This window comes from Nelumbo nucifera, chromosome 4 (assembly GCF_055504915.1).
Source record: "Nelumbo nucifera cultivar China Antique chromosome 4, China Antique-T2T, whole genome shotgun sequence".
Classification (NCBI taxonomy): Eukaryota; Viridiplantae; Streptophyta; class Magnoliopsida; order Proteales; family Nelumbonaceae; genus Nelumbo; species Nelumbo nucifera.
This window is the reverse complement of record NC_142652.1, coordinates 57,523,891-57,539,856: the sequence shown is the minus strand read 5'-3', so window position 1 is coordinate 57,539,856 and position 15,966 is coordinate 57,523,891. Positions and strand designations below refer to the sequence as shown.

At 39.6% G+C, this 15,966-nt stretch overlaps 1 pseudogene; it reads right to left on the bottom strand.

The window, feature by feature from the left end:
* Positions 1-14,518: 14,518 nt before the first annotated feature.
* LOC148800542 (UDP-glycosyltransferase 92A1 pseudogene) lies at positions 14,519-15,730 on the bottom strand (annotated as a pseudogene).
* Positions 15,731-15,966: the final 236 nt, after the last annotated feature.

The following is a 15,966-nucleotide window of genomic DNA, read 5'->3' as shown; positions in this document are numbered from 1 at the left end:
TATGTTGTTTACCCCTGCCTTCCTCCACAGTGTGTTGAAGCAGAAAATTTCTTGTTCTGTTTTAATTGATGGTTGTATTGATGTAATTTTGGAAAAAAAAATGGTATTATAAGTAGTAGTGAAGATAGTAGATGAAGCAGAAAATTTCTTGTTCTGTTTTCATTGATGGTTGCATTGATGTAGTTTTGGAAAACAAATTGGTATTATAAGTAGTATTGAAGACAGTAGATAAGCTTGTCTAGTTTAGACTCTAGAGTAATCAGAGTACCACTCTGTAGTGTCATAACATTATTGTTCTAAGTTTGCACATAGGATTATAATTTCTATTTTTTATGGGTTTAGGATACGTCCCACAAGTTGATGGATAGTTTAAGGTGGAAGGGAGTTTGGTGATAATAGTTTGAAGGGCCACCTCAATTCAGAACCATATGTTATAACAAGATAATTGCGGATGAGAAAGAGTTTCCTATATTGACAAGTGATGTGTTATGGAAGGTTGGCCTTGTTTAAAAGTACCATTCATTCATTTATTGTTATGGTTGGAGAGAAATAAAAAGAAAATATTTTTAATTATAGGGGACTAGGAGGTGAAGGATCCATACATTTAACAAGCCATTTTCTAGATCATTGCCTCTCCTTTCCTTTATAATGCATTCAATTTAAGATACAATTCATAGTTTCTGATTTATCTCACAATGTTTCCCTAGGTTATGTGACAAAGGAGATTTGACTGTCTTTTAAATTTCTGATGGATCTACTTATTGAGTTTTACCCATATAACTTCCTATGATTATGTCTACATACCTATAGTCTTGTACATGCTTAGCATACCAGTGTTGGGCATGATGCATACCGTACATGACACCAGATGTTGCATGGACACTTCTAGATAAGCTCTACAGAATCAACAAATTTTTTTTTTAAGAAAAGATAACTTGTATTCAGAAAAAAAGAAAAAAAAAGGAGAAGGGGAAGGATGTACATAAGGCTCAGTTTGGAAGGAATAACATGTAAATATGAAGAGTGCAAAACTATCTGTTTCGTATATATTTATATTTGTACTCCTTCCAAACTGATCCTAAGGGTGTTAGAGTCAGATTAAAAAACTGAGAAAGAGAAAGAGAAAGAAACAACACAGCCGAATGGTGGGTGTGACACCTTGTGTCAGTCGACACCCTAAAAGAAATATTTATATTAAGTTGTAAAAGGACATATTTACCCTTAATGTATAGGAGAGAGACAATACAAAGAAAGATATACAAAAAAAAGTAAAAGTACAAAAATAGCCCTACGATTAGATTCCACTGTCTCTACACTCCCCTTCAAACTGATGCATAGGAATAAGCATCAGTTTGTCCATGAGAAATAGATGTCGAGCCTGTGCCATTGCTTTAGTTAACAAGTCTACTAGTTGGAGCCCAGAAGAAACATGAGGAAGAGATATGGTACCCTCAAGAAGGAGATCATTTATGAAGTGGCAATCAACTTTTATGTGTTTGGTGCGCTCATGGAAGACAGGGTTGGATGTAATTTTTATTGCACTAATATTGCTTGCATAAAAAGGAACAGACAATGATGGCTCATTTAGTATTTCAAATAGAAGAGCTCGAAGCCATATGATCTCACTACACACGGAAGACATAGCCCTATATTCAGCTTCAATGGAAGATTTGGACACAGTAGCTTCTTTCTTGCATTTCCATGAGATGAGGGAGTTGCCTAGGAAGACACACTAGCCAGTAGTGGACCGTCAGGTGTCAGGGCATCCAGACCAATCAGCATCCGCATAGGCCATAAGATGAATGGGAGATGATAAGGAGAAGAATATCCCATGTGACAGTGTGCCTCACACATATCTTATAATTCGATGAATTGCAAATAAATGTGGTTGTCTCGGACAAGACACAAACTGACTTACTATCTGAACTGCATAAGATATGTTTTGTCGAGTCATGGTGAAATAGATTAAACTGCCCACTAGCTAACGGTGAAGGGTAGGATCTTCAAGGGGAGATCCATCATCTTTCTTAAGTTTCAGGTTTAGTTCTAGTGGAGTGTCCACAATCTTAGAATCACTAAGATTTGCCAGTTTAACCAGATCAATCACATACTTCCATTGATTAACAAAGTAGCCTCAAGAATTTCTGCTAACTTTAAGGCCCAAGAAATATATCAACGGCTCCAAGTCCTTCATCTTGAAGGATTCACTAAGTAATTGTTGTAGCCTAGAAATTCTTTCTATGTCATTCCCTGTAATGAGTATATCATCAACATAAAGGAGTAATATCATTACTCCTTTCTTCCACATTAGGGTGAACAAGGAGTAATCAGAAGAACTCTGGATATAGCCAGCATCAGTGATGACAGACCTGAACTTCTCAAACCAGGCCCTAGGAGCTTGTTTCAGGCCATAAAGTGACTTCTTCAGATGACAAACAAGTTGTGGATCTGTACAATAACCCAGAGGAGGCTTCATGTAAACTCTCTTTCAATTCCCCATGGAGAAAAGCATTCTTGACATCCATCTGATAAATTGTCCACTGTTTAACTGCAGACACAGCCATCAAAAATCGTACAGTGGTCATCTTAGCTACAGGAACAAAAGTCTCCTCATAATCTATCCCATATTCATGTTTATAGCCCTGTACAACAAGCCTAGCTTTGTATATGTCTAGGCTTCCATCAGATTTTAGTTTCAAAGAATAGACCCATCGGCTTCCTTTGAGAGATGTCTCAGGTGGAGCTTTGACTAGGTCCCAGGTGTCACTCTCCATAAGAGCTTGAATCTCAGAATCCATTGCACCTTTCCAGTGTGGTTTTGCTACAACTTGCTGATAAGATCTAGGAATGTCTGTGGTAGATAAAAAAGGAGTTATGGTCTGGTGAATAACCATAATGGTTAGGTGGTCGAGAAATTCTAGAGGAATGGCATAAAGTAGGAGCAATAGGTTTAGAGGGAAGGTCTTGAACACTTACTGAGGTAGCTGGAGTGACTGGATTAGCAACTGGAGGTGGAGCAAAGGGGGGATGGAGACTGAAGTAGGCCATTGCTTCCTGAAGTAGGTCTGAAGTTGTTGCAGAGATGACAATGGAGTATCTGAGGTACCTGTAGAATCAAAACTATGCAACAAGGAAACTGAAGAAGCTGAGAATTTCACAATATGTTCAAAAAAAGACACACTTTCAAGAAAAACTACTTTATGAGAAATTCGAAGACGACAAACCAAAGGGTCATAGCAAAGATACCCTTTATGTTTAGAGTTATACCCCATAAAGGCACACAAAGTTGTTTGTGTAGTTAACATTGTAAGTTCATGGGGTGGAAGGTGGTTAAAACAAGCACATTTGAATACTCTGAGCATGGATAGGTATGGGGATTTGTGGAAGAGGGATTGAAAAGGAGAGGATTTATTCAAAACTGATGACAAAAGACGATTTATGAGATATACAGCAGTGTTGGCCGCCTCCACACAAAACCAAGAGGGTACGTGGGAATCTTGCAGAAGAGTTATGACTACACTCAAGATATGCCCATTTTTCCTTTCTGTAAACCCGTTTTGTTGTGGGGTGCCTGGATAAGACTTTTGGGTTTGAATTCCATATTGTTTTAAGTAGTTTTGAAAATCTCCATCAATATACTCTCCCCCTAAATCCAACCATAGCACACAAATTCGGGCATCAAATTAAGTGGTAACATAGGTGTGAAAGTTTATATTTCTTTTGAAGAAAATAAGCCCAAGTGAAATAAGTGTAGTCATCAATTAAGGTTACAAAATATTTAAAACCCATCCGCGAAACAACTGAAGAAGACCAAACATCATTATGTATTAAATAAAAAGGAACTGTTGCATGTTCAAAATGAGAAAGAAAAGGCAAAATATGACTCTTACATAAGCCACAAGTAATGCAATCTTTATTCACATTTTCAAGAGAAACATTAGAAACAGGTAAACTACTAAAGGAAAACAATTGATCAAGTTTCTTAGAGAAAAGATGGCCCATTCATTTATGCCACAACTGCCTATCTTTATTACAATTAACATATTCAAAACTAGAAGTAGTAGAAATCAAACATGAAGTAGAAGTACACACAATTTTATTCTTCTCAAATTTTATAGCAAAGAGTCTTCCCAATCTATGCCCCTCCCCCTTTACCTCCCCAGTTTGTCGGTCCTATATTGAACAGCCATCAGAAGTAAATGAGACATTGTTACCTTCCTCTACAAGTTGACCAACAGAAATTAAATTGGTGGTAAGTTTAGGTACAAATAGGGTTTTGGACAAATGAAATGGAGATGACTTAGAAGTAGATAAATATAAATCATCACATCCAAGTATATCTAATTTCTCACCATTAGCAGTAACAATGTGTTTATTGGGGAGATGGGGTTTAGGACATTGACCAAGAGTGGCCCCTGTCATATGGTTAGAGGCACTTGAGTCAATGTACCATAGATGGTTCGGTGAGGGATAGTAGGTAGGAGACTTACCAGACAGGCCCATAGCAGATAAGGCTGAAGAGATAATAGAGGACATGAGCTGTCGAATTCATTCTTCAGACATGCTACCTAAGGTGTCATTTTTCTCTATCACAAGAGTAATGGAGGATGTTGCATCTGATCCATCTACACCCGTCTGATAAGCCTTGTAACTTCCTTTCTTCTGATTTGATCCACTGCTTTTCTGAGGCTAAGTGGGGCATTCAGTGATAATATGGCCAACTTGCTTATAATAGGTACATGTATTCTTTTTCCTGTAGTGAGAAACAACATGCCCAAACTCCTTACATTCATAGCACTGTATTTTAGAGAAGTCCTTCCCTTTCGGTTTTGTTGCTAGAAAGACGATATCAATGTTGGACTCTCTTCTTCCATCCAGAGTAGTATGTGTGGCAAATCTAGTTTCAGCCCTTAGAATTTCCCCAATAATAGTATCCAAGTTAGGAAGTGTTTATCGACTCAAGATATTATATCTAACAACTTCGAATTCAGGTCTGAGATGCATTAGGAAGTGCATAATCTTTCTTCTATCAAAATGTTCCTTCATATAGTTCACACAACATTCTGAAGGATCATTCCCCCTATGAACAAGCTCATATTCGGTCCAAAGGTTAATAAACCTAGCATAGTAATCTTGGACCTTTTTTCTCCTTGATAATAGGAGAAGATGTCAACCTCTATTTGGTACTGTCTCGACTCTTGAGGTGTTTGATTGTTGATATACTCTCTCGAGATACTCATACATCTCATAGGTAGTCCTGTATCCTCTCATAGGAATTGCAATGTCAGTTTCAACGGATCTTAAGATCCATAATGCAATTTTTGCATTATCAATTCTCCACTGATGAAGACCCTTAATGTCTGAATCATCAAGTTTAATTACTGATCCATCCAAATATCCCCAGAGACCTTTCGCCTCCACAAGAAATTGGAAATTGAATTTCCAAAGTGCGTAGTTCGTACCATTAAACTTGATGAGGAGAACTTTCATTCTTTTTGATGCCATTGAATCACAAGAGCAAGAAAAACCACAGAAAGAAGTGTTCAAAATAGTAGAATAAAGAAGTGCCTTTCAGTCAATGTCCAGAAAAGGAAACTATAAGGGTCTGCCAAACTCTAAAGTGGCTCAAAACCCTTCTAGATCAAATCCGATTCAAACCAAACCAATTAGAAATAGTAGACCTGCCTTGGGCGACACTAGATCTAAAGTTTCAACCTGATCCGATGCTTTTAGAGGGAGATCCATTCCAAAAAGAGAAATCTGGTAGTGCAACAATCCAGGAATAGAGTCTGTCGAGTTCTAACTGAATGCAACTTCAGAAATAGGATTCAAGGACACTCAAGAGCCTCCTAAATACTGTTAGGGAGTACTCTAGATAATAGATAAGAAAGAGGTGAGGAAGAAGTCACTTGCAGATCAGATCGTGACCTGCTCTGATACCATGTCAGAGTCAGATTGAAAAACTGAAAAAGAGAGAGAGACAACACAGCCGAATGGTGGGTGTGACACCTTTTGTCAGTCGACACCCTAAAAGAAATATTTATATTAAGTTGTAAACAGACAGATCGGCCCTTAATGTATAGGAGAGAGATAATACAAAGAAAGATATATAGAAAAGAAAAGTAAAAGTACAAAAATAGCCCTATGGCTAGATTTCATTGTCTCTACAAAGGGATGTACAACAGCCCTCTAAAGCAAAAAGAAGACTTGGAACAGTTAAGCAGGCAATGAGACAACACTTTACAAAAAAATCCCTTCCCAAACCTAGCATTGTTAAATAGTTAGATGTTTGATATAGAATCAACACTTCTAAATAATGTAAAATAGTATGTTTAACCATACTTAAAAAAGAAAAGAAAAAAAACTTCACATGCTAAAAGTTTAATTAAATTTAGCAAGGCGTAATTCTTGAAAAATGACATGTAGATTAAAAAGCCAAAAAAATACCTAGATATAAAAGCATGATATAAGTATATTTTATGCCATGGTTTTTGAATCGCCTTTGACCCAGACAGTCGGACCATTCGGCCCAAGAATCATTCAGCCAATCGATTTTGTTTTACCCCAAATCCGGTTTTTTGCCAAAAACCTTGAATCAGTCAATGACCCGCTGACTTGGGAAGTCGAACTATCAACCCATCGTCAACTAGTTCAACGGTTTTGGCCGTTTTTTTATTTTTAATTATTTTTTATCTTTTTATTAGAATAGACCATTTGTTCGAACTAGACGATCAAACTATCAACCCAGAAATCAGTGGCCAAAACGGTTCCATTTTTGGATGATTTTTTAAAACCATATTGTATGCAATACTTATACATATAAATGGAGTGTCATATCCCCATTTCTTGCATGTGTCAATGTCAGTATCCATATCTGGGATTTATAGATACATCTATATAGTTGTCAGTTGTCACCCTTTTCTTCTTCGTTAACATACAAAACCTCTCACTTCCTTAGAAGATAACAAAAGAAAAATATTAAAAAAAAAAAAAAAACTATGATCCATCCTGTAGGTTCAAAAAAAAAAAAAACACTGTTGGCCTTTCTTACAGGCATCACTCTAACCCAACGAGCCATCCATCAACCACATAGGGGGTGAAATAACAAGGCATGAGCTGATATTCAAGAATGGTGATTTCACAATATATTAGACTACTAGTACTATGCATTTTTCACAAAATCAGTAATCGATTTCTCTCTATAGAGAGAGAGATTTACATGCGTGTAAGAATCTTGCTGATTGAACCTATTTTGCAAAACCGGCCGGTTATTACAGGTTTCCATGGCTTCAGGGCAAACATCTCTAGCTTTAAATTTCTCTACAATAAAATACATGAAAGATACACTAGAAATTGTTAGTTTTCAGTATAACAAAAACAAACAACAGAGGCAGTATCGGAAAGGAAAGAAGATGAATATCCATTCACACAAGCATCGCTCACAAGGAAAAATATTAATTCAAATGGAGTACCGGGAACGAAACAATATCTAATGTAAACTCAAACTCTCTAGCTTCAAGTCGAACTCTCTGGACTCAAATTGGTCAAGCATTCACAAGTCTTTTCAAATCAAACTCTCTGAGTTCACAAAGTATATGTTCGGCATCAATGCTACATATGCAACACTGTTTTCTGTGTAGATAAAAAGTATTGTTTTTTTAGAAAATGGCGTCTTTTTTGTTTGAAAACGTTACTGCCAAGTAGGATTTTTCTTGGAGCAATACCTTATGTTTAGTATCAGTGCTCCATATCTATTTTCAGCACTGGTACCCATTATAGGAAGTCTACATCATTGACACATCATGCTCTCATTGATAGCAACGAGCTCCAAGTTTTCTAGATCACGCCTTCTTAATTTTTAAGGCATGATTTAGAGCACCATTTAAAAAAAAAAAAAAAACGATTTGAAACATATTACCATTTTCTGAAGCACCGATTTTTCTAAAATAATGCTAATGTATCACCATTTTTTAGAGCAACGGCATTGATGCCAAACACGACCTGTCATTTGGAATCAACTCTCAACGGATCAAATGAGAAGGATGAAATGTGCAACAAGATTCAAACCGAACTCTTTGGCTTCTGCAACTGATCAAATAAATGGAGCAAGAAAGATTAATAAAACTTGAAGAAACGAGAAAGGTGAAATGTGCAGCGAGATTCAAGGGGGGGTTTTTTAGTGAGGGACTTGCGAAGTCTCTGACTTCACGTTGGTGACTTCAAATCCGTGAAGTATCCAAATCGAACTTTCTTCTTATCGGTGGCTTCAAATCGGTCAAGTATCCACGTCAATTGAACTGGAGCTTCTGCAACAGAAGTAAACTCGAAGATGAATATTTTGAGATTAGAGGAGATTTTTTGAGCGAGGGATTCTTAATGACGCTCTGCTTTACCATGACTTAATTTTTGGCGGGTCCCACTGAATCTATTTCATCGAATATATTTATTATTTTTTTTATAGGGTAAAATACAAAAACTTCCTTTGAAGTTTTTGACAATCTTAAAAACCTTTCTTCTACCACTAATCCGGATAGAAAACGTTAGCTGAGCAACTTGAGAAGGATTCGTGAAGGTCAAGTATGGACTCTTCAGTTTCAAAGTTTCGTTCGGCAGCAAGGGATGTGGCGCAGAGGAATTCTTTTTTGGGCATAAAGCCTAGCAAGGGATCTTGACCTCCCAAAGCTTCCATCTTGATTGGAGAATGCATTAGAATCCACGTCTTGCGATTTAGAGAGGGACCCATCTTCTAATGCCTCTTCGAGCGCTTCTCTAAGTTTGTTTTCCTGCAACTGTCGGAGGATCGAGGGCCTTCGCTTTTCTTCCTCTGTCAAACTAGAACCATCTCTTCTTCTCCAGGATTAGGGCCACACTATGAGATAAAGGTTTCCATAGTGAAAGAAAAGACGCATGAATGCTCCCCTGTCATAAGCCAATCCACATAAAAATTAAACCTCTGTTTCATAAATCAAAATCTTTGTGCAAAGAGGGAAGATGGCAGAGATTCAGCAACATTCACAAACTTTAATCGGGTCGAGGGGTCTTTACTTTTTATCCAAAATATTCAAGCACGCAGACTCAAAATATTCTTCCATTAACGGCCACAACTTTAACTAGATCATGAGTACTTGGCCTGAAAGAAATGAAAAGGAAAAAGAGAAAGAATAGGAGATCTAAAGATATTGGACAAAGATAAGTCTCACAAGAGTCCCGGATAGACTCGCGAGAGTCCCGGATAGGAAGTCTTTTTGTTTTGCTCTTCTTTTTGGATTAGGAAAACCTTTGTTTTTAGAAAGTTTTGGGGAGCAAGAAACTCCATCGTTTGTATATAAATATCATAAGGTATCAATGAAAAAGGGACACCTTTGGCTTCCGAAATTTTTCATGGTATTAGAGTCGTTGCTATTCGCTGCTCAACCAACGGTTATTGCTGCAGATCTTGATCCGACCACAGCTTGTTATCTTCGAGACTTCAACTATTCTGGTCTTCACAGACTTTGCTTGTCAATTGGAGAGAAGAGGAGTTGTCAATCGCCGGGTGCCATCGCTGCAGCCGTGGCATAGAGGAATCGCCGATTGCCAGGCCACATCCTCAACGTCAACTCATGATCCGAACCTGTATCCAAATCCTTGATTTGTACCCGCGTGCCCACCCCGTTATTCACCTCCTCCACCTGCTCACCTTCCATGAATGGGAGTACGTGAGCTTGAACCAACGCCTTCTTCAGCATAAGCCGAGAAAGGTTGTTTACGTCGCTTGTCGTCAGCGTCTTCTTTAATACCCAGGGATCTTCGTGCAGCTTCAGTTCTGTTGATATACCGAAGTGATCATTGTTTAATCCTCGGGGGCGATCATGGTAGCGATTCATCCTTTCAATTGCAGCAAGGTCGATCCAGAATAACTCATCACTTTGATCTCCTCTCTCAGGGCGGTTGTGGCGTGGATTCATCCTTTCATCAGTTACGGCAGCGTGGATGATGGGGAATATGATTTCTTGTAGGTTTCCGTTGTTGCTCTCCTCGCCGGCAAAGAAACCGGAGAAGGTGACTTCTTGTGCTTCTGCAGAAACTTGGTGAGAGTAAAATAATCCAACTGAAAGGGAAAGAGAAAGCCATTCCTTGGGTACAGTCGAAGAATCAGCCAACTTTTTTAGCACTATTGTCGAAACCCCTGCAGCGCTGACTTCTTGATACTTCACCTTAGAATTATATTAGAGACAGTACTAATCGGTCGCTCAACTCAAGTAGTATTGCTGATCGGTCACCATGGCTGCCAACAACGACAGGAACGGTGAGAGCTCGAGTAAGTCTGTTGGACCCTCTAGCGGATGTGGTCGAGGTATGACAAAGGCTTATACTGCTTAGTCATCAGCGGGGTGTGAGGTGGCTGCTAATGCAGTTGTGACTGACGAAGACAGGACTGGACTGAACGGGCTTAATGACGAGCAATGGCAGACTCTTGTAAGCATGCTTAATGGTTACAAAACCAGGACTAATGAAAAACTCTCTGGTAAGAATTACTCCACTGAATGGATTGTTGACTCTGGGGCGTCACATCGCATGATAGGGAATTTAAATGTGCTCGTCGTCACCTATGATGTTGCACCTTGTCCTGTTAGCTTACCCAACGATGCGCACATCGAGGTCATGAAAGAAAGCACTGTTGAACTTGGAAATAATTTTAAATTGTTCCACGTATTATATGTCCCAAAACTCAATTATAATTTATTGTCAGTAGGTCAGTTACTTCGTGACATAGATTGTATTGTGACGTTTACTAATAAGTTGTGTGTGATACAGGACCGCATCTCGAGGACTGAGATGATGCGGGAGAAACAGCGGAGGGGTCTAAACGACGAGCAGAGTGTGCGATGTGTGATACCCTGAACGATATCGACGTCTTGTGGGCCGTTTGATTTATTTAACCATTACATGGTCGGATCTCAGTTATTGCATCCATGTCCTAGCTCAATTTATGGAGTGTCCTCGTGTTGATCATTGGGATGCGGCATTACGTGTGGTTTGTTATCTGAAAGGATGTCCTGGTCAAGGAATATTTTTGTGTTTTGATAGCGATCTGCAATTTATGCCTATTGTGATTCCGACTGGGCGAGATGCCCTCTAACTCGTCGCTCTCTTACTGGGTACTTTGTCATGTTAGGACATTCCCCCATCTCCTAGAAGACTAAGAAACAACATACTGTCTCTTGGTCCTCTGATGAGGCTGAATACCAGTCAATGGCTACTACCAATTGTGAGTTGAAGTGGCTGAAAGGTCCGCTGTCGTCTTTGGGTATATCTCATCCTCAACCTATATGCTTGTTTTGTGACAATCAAGTTGCTCTGCACATTGCTGCGAACCCTGTCTTCCATGAGCGAACCAGACATATTGAAGTTGATTGTCATTTCATTCGCAATGAGCTCCAAGCCGACAACATTGCGCCTTCCTATGTATGTACCGGTGAACAAGTTGTCGACATTTTCACAAAGGCTCTCGGACAAAAACAGTTTGATTTTTTCCTTCCCAAGCTGGGCATTCACAATCCTCATGCACCACCTTGAGGGGGAGTATTGGACAAAGATAAGTCTCGCGAGAGTCCTGGATAGGAAGTAGAGTCTCGGATAGACTCGCGAGAGTCCCGGATAGGAAGCCTTTTTATTTTTCTTTTCTTTTTGGATTAGGAAGACCTTTGTTTTTAGAAAGTTTTGGGGAGCAAGGAATTCCATCGTTTGTATATAAATATCATAAGGTATCAATGGAAAATGGACACCTTTGACTTTCAAAATTTTTCAAAAGAAGTAGAAAGGAAAATAGTAAGATGGAGATCTGAGTCCAACCCAACCTTCAACCGTAGTTTGATAAAACTCTAATTTAAGCCTATGGTTCAAGAACCCAAAGTATAGGATTTAATTGAAAGCGGAACACATCGTCAACAACCTGAAAAATGGTGAAAAGGTACCCCATAGTTCAATCCCAAAGAAAACACAAAGTCCAAATCTCTCGAAAGCATATATGTGAAGACGATGGCGCCCCAGATCTCCTGCCCACGAGAACCTTGCCTACGTTTATTGCAGTCATACAAGGAGAACATCTCATCCTTTGCATAGTATTATGCAGGGGGAGATGTTCCCAATTCACAGGGGGTAGTGTATTGTGAGTAGGCATGGGCAAGAGATCTGAAGTCTGATGCCCTTGCCACGTGGGTGATTGGTGATGTTTTTTGTCTGAGGCAGTGACAAAAGGGTAAAATTGGAATTTAAAAAATTAATGCATCAGTTGACGATTTTTGTTTGCATCAGTGATAGAGGGGAGGTTTTTGTTGACTTTCTCAGGAGTTCATGGGAGATATTTGTTACAACGAAACTATAGGGGAGGTTTTTATGATTGTCAGAAATTTCAAGGGAGGTTCTTATATTTTACCCTTTGCTAGAAAAAAGATCCCCAAGGCCCACCATTCATTGTTTTTTCTCAAAATGTGGGTTCTTAATCAAACACCAACGAGAACTGATCTGCTCCTCACACATGATGCCTCACACCGACCTCAAGGCACATCTCACTTTGCACTGGGAACATCTTCTATACTCGTGTTATTAATTTATTATTTATGGGAGATGTTCTCAATGCGTGGTAGGATGTGCCTATGAGGTTGTGAGGCACCCTCTGAAGTAGTGAACAGTATAACGACACTTGCAAATCTGATGATTCAGTTGATCATCAAAGTGGCCCTTTTGGGTCTATACTGATGGAATTTTGTTATATACAAATGGTTTCTATCCGTTAGTAGGTCACACTATATTTTATATAGTGCAACTAAGGGTGTCAATGGATCGGTTTTGGATTGGACCCAAATCAATTTGGACGGATTGGACGGACCAAAAAGACAGTAAATTGATCAATCTGATCCAAAATATTTATTAGATTAGACTGGACCTGGTCCGTCCGTAATAAATTTATATTGGATTTGGTTGGATTAAGCCAATATCCAATCCATTGATATAAGATAAGAATATAGGTGTCAATGGGCCGGATAGAAGAACTTAACTTTATTCAATTGTCAACTTTAAGGAGGATACATTGTAGGGTAATCACCCCTTAAGAGGCCACAACCATCGAGGTATTTGGTGAGGGCCATCTCCATATATGCGACTAGAGCAGGATTGATCTCGATACACCACTTCATGGGCTACAGAATTTGCTGATCTGCAAACACGAGAGAAAAAAAATTGATCAAAGCCTTTTTGAATTCTCCCCAATATCCACTACAATGTTCCCAACTAGATAAGTTGCCATGGATTGATTTCCTTGGCAAAGTTCAACAACTTTCAGGCAATCAGACTCCACTGAGATCGTGTGGCTCTAGCTTCAAGCACATTCTAGGCATCCTAATCTGATGGCCTGGCATTTAGCATCCAAAGCCAACACTGCATAAATAGGTTGGCAAACAAAACTCACGACCTCCCCACGGTGGAATTCAAATCAGCCCTCCACAAGATTGTCCCTCATAACGTCCCACAGCACATCCCTGTCATGTATTGAGAACATCTCCCGCTGATGAAATCATCATTTCCGAGATTATCATCGGGAGATGTTCCTAATACACGAGTTGAAATCAGCCCCCCACAACGTTCTATAGCACATCCCCATCGTGTATTAGGAACATCTCTCGATGATAATATCAGGAATGATGAGGTTATCATCGGGAGTTGTTTCCAATACATGGTGGGGATGTACTGTGGGGCGCTGTGGGGGTTGTGGGGGATGATTTGGTCTCCCAGGGTGGTTCCTGATGACGCATGCAATAATTCCTTCTTCAGTTATGGCGTTAAAAGCTCCATCACAATTGCATTTTATCCACCCTTCCTCCGGATCATTCCAAGTCATCGTCCCAACATCCACCTGCTCACCTCCTTGCTCCTCTAATTGAAAGTAGACCAAAGTGCTCTCTCTACAACCTGTATTGGAGTTATATCCATTCCATTATACACCAAGTGATTCCTGGCCTTCCAGATTTCCCAACAGATTATGAATATCATAGCTATCCAGTGACCCCAATTATCAGTGCTCCACCAAACACAGTTGGCCCATGATAGAATTCACTGATCTAAGAGTCAACCCTTACATCTTTTAATCTATAGAGCGGAGCTATAAGGGAGAGGCAAACCACATCACTCTCGCAAACTCACAGTATAGCGACATGTCAACATCATCCTATCTTCTGATTCACATCTTGGACAACTATTATCATCCATTATGTGTCTCTTTTTAAGGAAATCCTTCACCGTCACTGCCTTGTTTCACACTCTCCACATAAAATTTTGGGTAAATTATAAAGACTCCCCTGTAATATGGGGTCAGTGATAATGACCCCTGTACATTTTTTGTAATAAAGGCCCTTGAACTTTGGTTACTAGACAAAGACCCCGTTAGTGTTCTGTCTGTTAACTTTGAAAAAAAATTCTAATTTTACTGTTAAAGTTTTCTAAATGCCTAAACTACCCTTTCTAATTTATTTTAGTTTTTTTCTCTTTTTCTGCTATTATCTTCATCCCATTTACTTTGCTCAAACTACCCTCTTCTCTCTCTTTGGTTTAAACTCTAAGAGTACAGAGAAATAAAATGAAGAACACTAACAGAGAGCTTCTGAAAGGGGTCCCTCTGATGGCTGTGATGGCAAATTGAAGAACAACAAGCAGAAGCTCTCTTACATCTCAGTCCCATCTAAGACCGAGCGCCAACCATCCGAAACACTTGTTTCCCCTAGAAACTTCAATGCAAACACCAGTTTCCTCCTCCAAAAATTTTGTGTTGTAAAACTGATCGGCGGCATCGGTCACTTGATGATTGGCATGCCATGGCTCAAGCTTTCCATCACTGAATTCCAACCGCAATGGCTTAGAAAGGCAGAGGTAGACATGTGAGATAGAATATCCACCTGGGTGCCCATTTATGCACCAATAATCATCTATTTTGCACTTTTATTCATTCCTCGGATCCCTCCGACAACCAGTCATCTACCCTGAATTTAGAGTTTATGTCAAATCCCACCTGAGGCCTAATGACCGATATAAAATTCCTACCACTTGCCTCCAAAGCAATAGCCAATTCCATCATTTGTGAAGCAGAGATTGTGTTATGAGAACCGAAGCAGACGTAAAGAACAGAATCTGGAGGCTACATATCTTGCCACTCGATGCATTGATTCGGGGTGATTCTGGCGGCTTTGTCCGTACGAGTTTTGTTGGCCAAGGAAGAGGCAGTAGGCCCAATCGCCCAAACAGGTCGACCACTCACCCTTTTGAAATATTGTAAACTAGTCTGATCGAAGTCCTCCACTGTGTTTAACAAAATCCCGTCTGACCTCAACCACACACGAACCTATTTGTATGAATTTAGACCAAGCATCAGTCCCATTAGTGTATAGTTTGGCAGAATTTGTTTCGTAGAGGGAACTTGGGAGAATCCATTTGGTAGTGGGCGACTTCAACTGACCATCCGTTTGGTAGTGGGAGACCTTAGCTGACCATCCATTTGGTAGTGGGCGACCTCAGCCGACTGCCAGCGTTGAAGACGGAATGAAATATACCTAGGTCGTCGGCGACCTCAACCAACCATCTGAAAAACATGTCGGTTTCTCTGTCATCTTCATCTCCCTGGTCTCTTCTTCTCTCGCCCAAGAACTTCACCAGGAATGCCAACTGGTTTTTCAATACCTCGAGGAGGTGTTGGTGCTAAGATTATGCCAACTGGTTCTTCATCTCTCCAAACCTTATGTTTAAATAACAACCCTAATTCTAGTAAGTTTGAAGAGAGAATGGCTGTGGTGAATGGATCGTTACTTTTGGGCCAGTTAAGTTTTAAGAGAGAATGGAAAAAAAAAAGAAAATTTAAAAAGCTTAATGGGGTATTTGGGTAATTTAACACCTTCTGTTACATGATTTAACGGCCGAGGGGGCATTTGTCACAATGTA